The sequence below is a fragment of the Grammomys surdaster genome, unplaced genomic scaffold, assembly GCF_004785775.1.
Source record: "Grammomys surdaster isolate TR1022 unplaced genomic scaffold, NIH_TR_1.0 125702, whole genome shotgun sequence".
NCBI lineage: Eukaryota > Metazoa > Chordata > Mammalia > Rodentia > Muridae > Grammomys > Grammomys surdaster.
Window position 1 is genome coordinate 2,533,506 of NW_021620537.1, and position 10,165 is coordinate 2,543,670.

The window sequence follows — 10,165 nt, forward strand, 5'->3', positions numbered from 1 at the left end:
GGATCCACCACATCCAGATCCGGAGAGCACAAACCAGGGATGACGATTGTCAAATGGTCTCTTTCCAGACTATGAACCATCACATTGAATGCTTCTTCAGGCCCGAGGTTCTTCCATGTTTTACTCTTCCACCTCCTTATGAGCCTTTTGTTTGGGGTGGCAGAGACAGGAATGGTAGTAACTAATGTGACTATACACCAGCAACCTACATTCTTCCTGACTTGTGCTCATTGTTCCTTACATTAAATGTCTGATTGTACTTACTGAAAAAGGGTAAGATGTGGCAATTGATCTTTTGGGATAAAAATTCAGAGTCTGCCATTCAGTGCATGCCGTGTGGCTGGGCCTGCTAGTTGTTGAGGGCAAGGGAGTTTCCATTGCAAAATTTGGGGTTGTAAGACAGAGGCTTTCTAAAAACACATGGATGAATACACAGAAACATTCCTCTACCAAGGAATGTACAATAGGAAATATAACTGAAGGCCACAAAATTAAAATTCTGGAAATTCTCTAAGAAAGTATCTGGCCTTGCGAAAACAAGAGGAATGAAACTCTATGCCATAGGATTGTATCCTGGGGTAGAGTTTATCTTTCACTGCCAGAAGTCAGCCAGCGTTGCTGGTTATGCTTAGACACCCAGCCCTCATTCTATACACGGATAGGAAGTCTGCACACTGTCAGTCAGCCCATTGACAGACAAAACTCATTGTGACTGAGGGCAGCCAAAATTAACACTAGAGGTCTCGACCTAGGCACTTGCTTCTGTCTTCTGCAGGCAACTGAATACAGACACATACACATGAACAAATAAAACAAAATCTTGGAAAAAGAAAAACCATATCCAACACCTTCCGACTATGTTTATTTTTCTACAAAGTGTATACAATAACACATATAGAAGAAAAACCTAACAAAACCTGTAGAGATTGAGTGCTGACATTGTATACCAGGCACTAACCAAATATAGGCCTTGCTGAGGTTTGAAGTTAGCACTGCCTTTAAAGCATGCTTCCATTAGGACCCCTCACAGGCTTACAATTAAGAAAGTGAACATCCAGCACACAAGGCGATAGGAAGGAAGGAGATCTTCACAGTAATCTTCGGCCATGTCTGAGAAGAAAGTAAGGCCCTGTCCAAGGTCATGTACTCTCATCCATAAGCCTGGGCCACATGAGATATCTGCACACACAACTATGTCAGCCTTTACAGCACAGGGTAAGTTGGCTGCAGTTCTAGTTTCTCAGCTGGGGTGAGGTTTTATTCTGGGATGGGGGCTTTTACTCTCCTGTGTCCCAATAATCTCCCTGTTTTTCTTTCCAGCTAGCTGTCCAAGCTGGCATGAAGCTCACATTCTTCCGTTTTCGGTGCCACCATCTCTGTAGGGAGTTTCCTGACATCCAGGCTGTTTCCCAGAAGCTGAGCCTGTCTGCTTTCACTTTCAGTCTTGTGCTCATAATCACAACAGGTCCAGGTTGTCCTGAATTGGCACCTCAAAATCTTTCCTTACAAAAAGAGGTAGAGGAAAGCCTGTGTGTGTGTGTGTGTGTGTGTGTGTGTGTGTGTGTGTCTGTGTGTGTGTGTGTGTGTCTGTGTGTCTGTGTGTCTGTGTGTGTGTGTCTCTGTGTGTGTGTCTGTGTGTGTGTCTGTGTGTTTCTTTTAGCCTTTATTTGGAGACTATGTAGACTTCAAATTCAGGAAGAGTGAATGGACAGGCAAACATGCACAGAAAGTTTTCTATCATGTTGTGTTATGAAACAGACTTATCCGGAAACCCAACTTGAACTCCTAACTCTGGCCATGTTACTGTTTGTCAAAATCTCAGATGGAGCAGCTGACATCCTGACATCCTGGATACCTGGGCTTGATGAACTATTAAGAACACATCAGTGGCTAGAGGGATGGCTCAGTGGCTGAGGATAGGGCTGTCCGCTCTTACAAAGAACCAGAGTTTATATCTCAACAACCATGCAGGGCCACTCACAACTGTTTGCAACTCTGGCTCCAGTGGATTTGAAGCCCTATTCTGTCTTCTGCAGGAACCTGCATACAGACACATACACATGTCCAGGCTTTGTTTCACAGGCTACTTTACAAAGGGGTATCTTTCCTGCCTGGCAGAAGGATACTCTTCGTACTGTGACAACTGGGAAGTCTTCAGTTAAATTTCTCTTTGTGTTACTTCATATTTCTTCAGCAGGTTCCACATTCTCTCATAACAGATGACATGAGTCTGAGTCCTTCTTTAATCCCCTAGGCCTAAGCCTAATTGTATTAGAGAAATATGTGCCTTCCAGGTGAAATCACTCCATCACTTGTAAATTAGTAAGGAAAACTCTTTAGTAATGCACATTACTGGTTCTAGCTCCTGCACAAAAGCAATGAACAGAAACTTCTCTTGGCTTATATATTTTCATAGCCCTGAATTACACTGTGAGCAACTGAAAAAGTCTCAAGGACAGAAAATCTCAGGTTTACTTGTTTGGACAATTGGGGAGATTTGCAGTGCAACATACTGTCATAATTATCTAGCTTCCAGTAGTGGCAGCTAAGTGAGTCTCTTTTCTGTATAAAGTATCCAGCCCTGATTTTTTTTTAATAACACCAAACTGACAGAGGGTAAGCAAATTGTCTCAATTTCTGAAGCAAGTCCCAATGGTAATATCAAAGTGGTATTTCTCTCTATGCTCTTTCTTTCATACTTAATTGATCCTCTAAGAAGAGCTAATGGAGAGGGCAGAGAGAGATTTCCAGGGTTTATGCTGATCCCCTCATACTTTGGAATTGCTCCATTGAAGTGTGGAAGCCAGTGTCTCTAACTGAACAGTCTTTTCCTTTTCCTCATTCTCCAATGAGGTCTCTTGGATCTGAGCTTTTTTGGTGGTAGGTGTTTTATTACTATACCAGTAGTATTAGAGAAATTTGTGCCTTACAGGTGAAATCACTCCATCATTTGCAGATTAGTAAGGAAAACTCTTTAGTAATGCACATGACTGGTTCTAGCTCATGCACAAAAACAATGAACAGAAAGAGCTATTGGCTGTCAGCATCTTTATTTATCAATCAAAATAACTTCGGGGCAAGGTCACAGAGTCACTTGGGTCTATGTGTATGTGCAGACCTGGGACCTGCACTTAGCATTACATACAAGCAAAAGACCAAACCTCAGCAGAGAGGTAAGGAGATAAAAATCAGCCGTGGCAATGTATACTTCTAATCCCTTGACTTGTGACTGGCTTCCACACTTCAATGGAGCAATTCCAAAGTATGAGGGGATCAGCATAAACCCTGGAAATCTCTCTCTGCCCTCTCCATTAGCTCTTCTTAGAGGATCAATTAAGTATGAAAGAAAGAGCATAGAGAGAAATACCACTTTGATATTACCATTGGGACTTGCTTCAGAAATTGAGACAATTTGCTTACCCTCTGTCAGTTTGGTGTTATTAAAAAAAAATCAGGGCTGGATACTTTATACAGAAAAGAGACTCACTTAGCTGCCACTACTGGAAGCTAGATAATTATGACAGTATGTTGCACTGCAAATCTCCCCAATTGTCCAAACAAGTAAACCTGAGATTTTCTGTCCTTGAGACTTTTTCAGTTGCTCACAGTGTAATTCAGGGCTATGAAAATATATAAGCCAAGAGAAGTTTCTGTTCATTGCTTTTGTGCAGGAGCTAGAACCAGTAATGTGCATTACTAAAGAGTTTTCCTTACTAATTTACAAGTGATGGAGTGATTTCACCTGGAAGGCACATATTTCTCTAATACAATTAGGCTTAGGCCTAGGGGATTAAAGAAGGACTCAGACTCATGTCATCTGTTATGAGAGAATGTGGAACCTGCTGAAGAAATATGAAGTAACACAAAGAGAAATTTAACTGAAGACTTCCCAGTTGTCACAGTACGAAGAGTATCCTTCTGCCAGGCAGGAAAGATACCCCTTTGTAAAGTAGCCTGTGAAACAAAGCCTGGACATGTGTATGTGTCTGTATGCAGGTTCCTGCAGAAGACAGAATAGGGCTTCAAATCCACTGGAGCCAGAGTTGCAAACAGTTGTGAGTGGCCCTGCATGGTTGTTGAGATATAAACTCTGGTTCTTTGTAAGAGCGGACAGCCCTATCCTCAGCCACTGAGCCATCCCTCTAGCCACTGATGTGTTCTTAATAGTTCATCAAGCCCAGGTATCCAGGATGTCAGGATGTCAGCTGCTCCATCTGAGATTTTGACAAACAGTAACATGGCCAGAGTTAGGAGTTCAAGTTGGGTTTCCGGATAAGTCTGTTTCATAACACAACATGATAGAAAACTTTCTGTGCATGTTTGCCTGTCCATTCACTCTTCCTGAATTTGAAGTCTACATAGTCTCCAAATAAAGGCTAAAAGAAACACACAGACACACACACAGACACACACACAGAGACACACACACACAGACACACAGACACACAGACACACACACACACACACAGACACACACACACACACACACACACACACACACACACACACACACAGGCTTTCCTCTACCTCTTTTTGTAAGGAAAGATTTTGAGGTGCCAATTCAGGACAACCTGGACCTGTTGTGATTATGAGCACAAGACTGAAAGTGAAAGCAGACAGGCTCAGCTTCTGGGAAACAGCCTGGATGTCAGGAAACTCCCTACAGAGATGGTGGCACCGAAAACGGAAGAATGTGAGCTTCATGCCAGCTTGGACAGCTAGCTGGAAAGAAAAACAGGGAGATTATTGGGACACAGGAGAGTAAAAGCCCCCATCCCAGAATAAAACCTCACCCCAGCTGAGAAACTAGAACTGCAGCCAACTTACCCTGTGCTGTAAAGGCTGACATAGTTGTGTGTGCAGATATCTCATGTGGCCCAGGCTTATGGATGAGAGTACATGACCTTGGACAGGGCCTTACTTTCTTCTCAGACATGGCCGAAGATTACTGTGAAGATCTCCTTCCTTCCTATCGCCTTGTGTGCTGGATGTTCACTTTCTTAATTGTAAGCCTGTGAGGGGTCCTAATGGAAGCATGCTTTAAAGGCAGTGCTAACTTCAAACCTCAGCAAGGCCTATATTTGGTTAGTGCCTGGTATACAATGTCAGCACTCAATCTCTACAGGTTTTGTTAGGTTTTTCTTCTATATGTGTTATTGTATACACTTTGTAGAAAAATAAACATAGTCGGAAGGTGTTGGATATGGTTTTTCTTTTTCCAAGATTTTGTTTTATTTGTTCATGTGTATGTGTCTGTATTCAGTTGCCTGCAGAAGACAGAAGCAAGTGCCTAGGTCGAGACCTCTAGTGTTAATTTTGGCTGCCCTCAGTCACAATGAGTTTTGTCTGTCAATGGGCTGACTGACAGTGTGCAGACTTCCTATCCGTGTATAGAATGAGGGCTGGGTGTCTAAGCATAACCAGCAACGCTGGCTGACTTCTGGCAGTGAAAGATAAACTCTACCCCAGGATACAATCCTATGGCATAGAGTTTCATTCCTCTTGTTTTCGCAAGGCCAGATACTTTCTTAGAGAATTTCCAGAATTTTAATTTTGTGGCCTTCAGTTATATTTCCTATTGTACATTCCTTGGTAGAGGAATGTTTCTGTGTATTCATCCATGTGTTTTTAGAAAGCCTCTGTCTTACAACCCCAAATTTTGCAATGGAAACTCCCTTGCCCTCAACAACTAGCAGGCCCAGCCACACGGCATGCACTGAATGGCAGACTCTGAATTTTTATCCCAAAAGATCAATTGCCACATCTTACCCTTTTTCAGTAAGTACAATCAGACATTTAATGTAAGGAACAATGAGCACAAGTCAGGAAGAATGTAGGTTGCTGGTGTATAGTCACATTAGTTACTACCATTCCTGTCTCTGCCACCCCAAACAAAAGGCTCATAAGGAGGTGGAAGAGTAAAACATGGAAGAACCTCGGGCCTGAAGAAGCATTCAATGTGATGGTTCATAGTCTGGAAAGAGACCATTTGACAATCGTCATCCCTGGTTTGTGCTCTCCGGATCTGGATGTGGTGGATCCACAGTGTAGCATCAGCTACCTTCGCAGCAGGAGGGTTGGAGAGAATTACCAATTGGATCCTTCTGCAGTCTGCTCCACTGCCCATGTGGACCCCTGCTTGAGCAGACAGTATCACCAGGTTACAATAAGGAGAGACTGAGGTGGGCTCTAAAGTCAGCTGGTTGTCTTCCATAGTCCAAGGAATAGCCTTCATGGAAACCTGGAGGGTCTCTAGCCACTTGAGAATGGGATGGTTAGACAGTTGCACCAACTGCTGGTCTCTGAGCCTGGGAAGCAGTGGGGGAGATCTCAAACATAATGTCATAAGGGGTAAATCTCTCTATAACGGGGTGCAGAGTATCCAAAGCAAAACAAATGAAGGAGGTCTACCCACCTTTTGCTGCACTCAAATGAACATTTGTTGGAGTTTCTTTCAATGTCTTGCTATTTTCATACCAGTGGAGAACTCTGAGGTCGACAAGCACAATGGAGTGTTTAATCTATGCCTAAACCTTTAGCTATTAACTGTGAGGTTTTGGTTATGAAAGCCAGGCCATTTTCAGAACCCTTCAGTAGGGGGAGTCCAAATCAAGGGACCAGCTCCTGGAGGGACTTTTTAAGCTGTTAGTTGAGCACTTTCAGTCCTGGTACACTATGCTTCTACCCCCCTCGAAAAGGAATCTGTAATACCTAGTAGACATGGCAGGCCAGAGCTTGGTGAAGTAAGTGTTTCCAGTGTTTACAGTAGCATTGGCCTCTTTTTGAGATCTCTTCCTAGGAAAGGGCTCTGTGTTTTGTATTTACTTGAGCATGAACCAGGCATCTGACTGAGGCATCCTAAGTCAGGCTGTTCAGTCTGGGTATAACATACCTTGGTCTGAGCAACTCAGAATGTTTTGTGGACCCCAGATAAATAGCCTGGCAAAGGTCAGTTAGCAGAGTGTATCCAACTGTTTCTGGGGGAAACAATCACTCCCTCTGCATCTAACTGAGGGCTTGAGATGTCCATTTTTTTCTTTTACATCCTCTGTTTCTTCTTGGTTGTGCCACAGTATCTCTCTGAGGCAATGCCAGGTCAATGTATATCCTGAGCATATCAATAGGCCCCACTGGTCTGAGGGCTTTCGTCAGGCAGTTCAGGTCAGCTGCCTGGTTACCACTTGACTCAGAGGAGTTTTTTTCTGATGTTCTTGGCAGTGAAGGCTAGCAATTTGTAGGGGAAGCCAAAAATCCTCTGGGGGAGGCAAGGTGACCTCTGTTTAATGTCCCATTCCCCAGTGGTGAGAAGCCCTCATACCTCTCATGGGCACGTGTGCTCAAAAGAGCATAGGCAGTGTCCTGTGTCTGCTGGTGCACTTTCCTTTTCCCCACCTGTGAGCCTGGGTCAGATTCTTCAGCTCTGCCCTCTGGGCTGAGAAACCTGGCTTGGGCCCAAATAGTTTTGGTTAAAGTGCCTACTTATAAACCTGGGCTTTGAGCAGTCATACTTGAACACCAGAAAGCTAGCAGCAGGTAAGAAGATAACAGGATTGAGGCTGGTGTGTTTCTTAAACTGGACTGGAGTGTAGTCATGGAGTAGGATCCGTAACAGAGTCACACAGGTAGTAGACACCCAGCATTCTGGTGTTCCCTGGAGAAGGGCTTCACCTCAGTCCTGGAGTGCTGTGAGTATTTGGTCCTGATCCTTCAGTGAATGAAGGTTTTTTGTTTGTTAGTTTGTGGTTTGTGTCTTTGTTTTGTTTTGTTTGTAGCTGTTGTTGTTTTGTTTTTGCTTTCTTTTCTTCAATTTGTTTCTTTCTTTGGTTCATTAGAGTCACAGTAGTTGCCACAGTTCTTGGACAAGTGAAAGATCTTGTGGGTATATGATCCAATCATTTGAATATGTATATCACAGAGCATGTCTATGGGCCACAATTTGTTCTAAAGCCCCTTTTATTATGTGTTTTCTATCATGGACAAAAGGATGAAAGTGGTTTGCGACATCTGGAATTGCTAGGGCTGGAGCTGAAGTCAGAAATCCTCTTATAGCCTGAAATATCTTCTGTCTTAACCAGACCAGGGGCTTAGTAAGCCTTCTTCCTTGCCCAGCAAACACAGCTATCCAGAGGCAGCTATGCCTAGCTGCACCAAGGAACCTGTCTCTTATCTTTGGAACTGGTGTTTGAAGGATGGCTGCAATCCTGCTCTGAGTCTGGCTCCTTTTGCCTCCTCTCAGCTGGTAGCCAAGATAGGTAGCCTGAGATACATACAATTCTTAGTGGATATTCTGTAGCCCAAGGACTGTGTAACTCTTGTAGTAGTCCCTTTGTGAGCATTTTATATTCTAATTTCCTGGAAAACCTCGGATGGGAGGACTGGAGGGCAATATTTGGACTTTCATCAAATAGGGTCAGAGAGATTTTTTTTTTTAAATCCTTTGGGCAATCTGGTTCTTGTAAGTTGCCAATGGTAACCCCTCTCTGGATCTGCCCACTTAAAAGCAGAGATGGGCTGATTTGCCTGTGCCAGCGGGAGGGTATAGAATATGTCTCTGTCTTCCGTGTTCAAGACAGTGTACACAGGTGGTTCTCTGGAGGAATCAGACTCATGAGAATCAGAGCTCTCAGTTTTCTTCCTTGGCAGGAATGCATGATCCAGGGAAACTGGCAGGGCACCATGGTGCCTTTCTCTCCCAGCTAGGCAATGTGGACTGCATTTCCCCTTTGTGTTTCTGGGGTCATTGGGTATTGTGTCTGCATCTCACCAGCAGAGGGGGCAGTTTCTTTCAGCTCATGTCTATGGTCGTGTCCTGATCAGATCTCTGTTGTTCAAAACCTTTTGAGCTCCCTCCAGCAACTGGGACATAGTTTTGCCTTTATTGTTCTAATTTTTAATCATGATTTTTTCAAATATCTGAAGCCTACTGGGTGACAGCTGTCTTTAATTCTTCTAAAAAGAACATAATGAAAGGGTTGACATTTGTTTTTGTCAGTGTTATACAGACAGAAAAGTGCATCTTGTCCAGCCTGCAATGTCAGGCAGCTCTACCCTTGATCAGTCCCAGGCACTTTTTCTTTGCCCCCCCACAGAGCAGTGAATTTTGAATTTTCCAAATATAAGGAACATTGGTTGAGGAAAAAAAATGAGAAAAATAATGAAAGAAAACAGGGGAGTTGGACCTCTTTCCTCCTCCCTTTTTAACCTGGTGCTGCTTAGAGTAGGCAGGGAGCCTGGGGAACTATTTTTACCTTCTGGTGTGCATTCCACTTTTATGGCAGGGTGCCTGGGTAGGAGGCTCTACCTCAGGGTCCCTGCCAAGGGTAAAGCTACAAGACAAGCAAGAGCTCCAGAGTGGGGCTTTTGGGTTTTGTTTATTTCTTTCTCTGTGTAATTTGGAAGAGCCAAAAGATTCGCGTCCTCAATTGGAAGGGTCACAAGTCTTAATCCTTAGAATGGGGTCTTACACAAGTGAAAACCATTAGCCTGTACAGGGAAACAAGGACACAGGAAAACAGAAATGAGTGAGAAACAGGAGAACATTGTGATCTTTTAAAATGCTGTTTGATATCTACCTGAGAAGACTTCTTAGACATGGGTTAAGCCAATAGGAAGTCTTCATTAGCAGGTTACACATGACGTTTAGGATCCCAGTGTAGTTTGAGCCTGTCTTGGGGTGAACTTATAAACACAAACTCCATGTTCTGGTTTAACATGCTTCATTTAACAAGACCACAAAGCCAGGAACAGAAATACAGAAGCCAGAAAGCAACGTTAGTAGATTTAGGAGATTTCATATAGCTATGAACTTGGATGTGTTAGGTCTTTGTTTTTGTTTGGCTGTTAATACTGTCTCCCTGTTGCATTTTATGGCCTGAATTGTAGTTTCATCATCAATTCAGGAGCATAGCAGCATCAAGGCAGATGTGGGGCTGGAGGAGCTGTGAGTGTTTCCTCTTGTTCCTAAGGCAGCTAGCAGAAGACTTGTAGTGTGTAGTATCTTTCTTTCTTTCTTTTCTTTTTTTAAAGCATAGAATAGAGTTTATTCAGGGCATGGGGAGGGGAGTTAAGATGGTATTAGAGACAGAGAAGGGGAGAGAGAGACACAGGGAGAGAGAGAAAGAGAGAGAGAGAGAGAGAGAGAGAGAGAGAGAGAGAGAGAGAGAGA

At 43.5% G+C, this 10,165-nt stretch overlaps 1 protein-coding gene across 1 annotated transcript in view; it reads left to right on the forward strand.

The window, feature by feature from the left end:
- The first annotated feature begins 7,513 nt into the window (after positions 1 to 7,513).
- LOC114639390 (guanylate-binding protein 1-like) overlaps positions 7,514 to 10,165 on the forward strand; it is a 14,394-nt gene continuing 11,742 nt past the window's right edge. The window contains exon 1 of the mRNA XM_028788141.1: positions 7,514 to 7,533. The gene's annotated coding sequence lies outside the window, so the exon portion shown is untranslated. The remainder of the gene's footprint in view (positions 7,534 to 10,165) is intronic.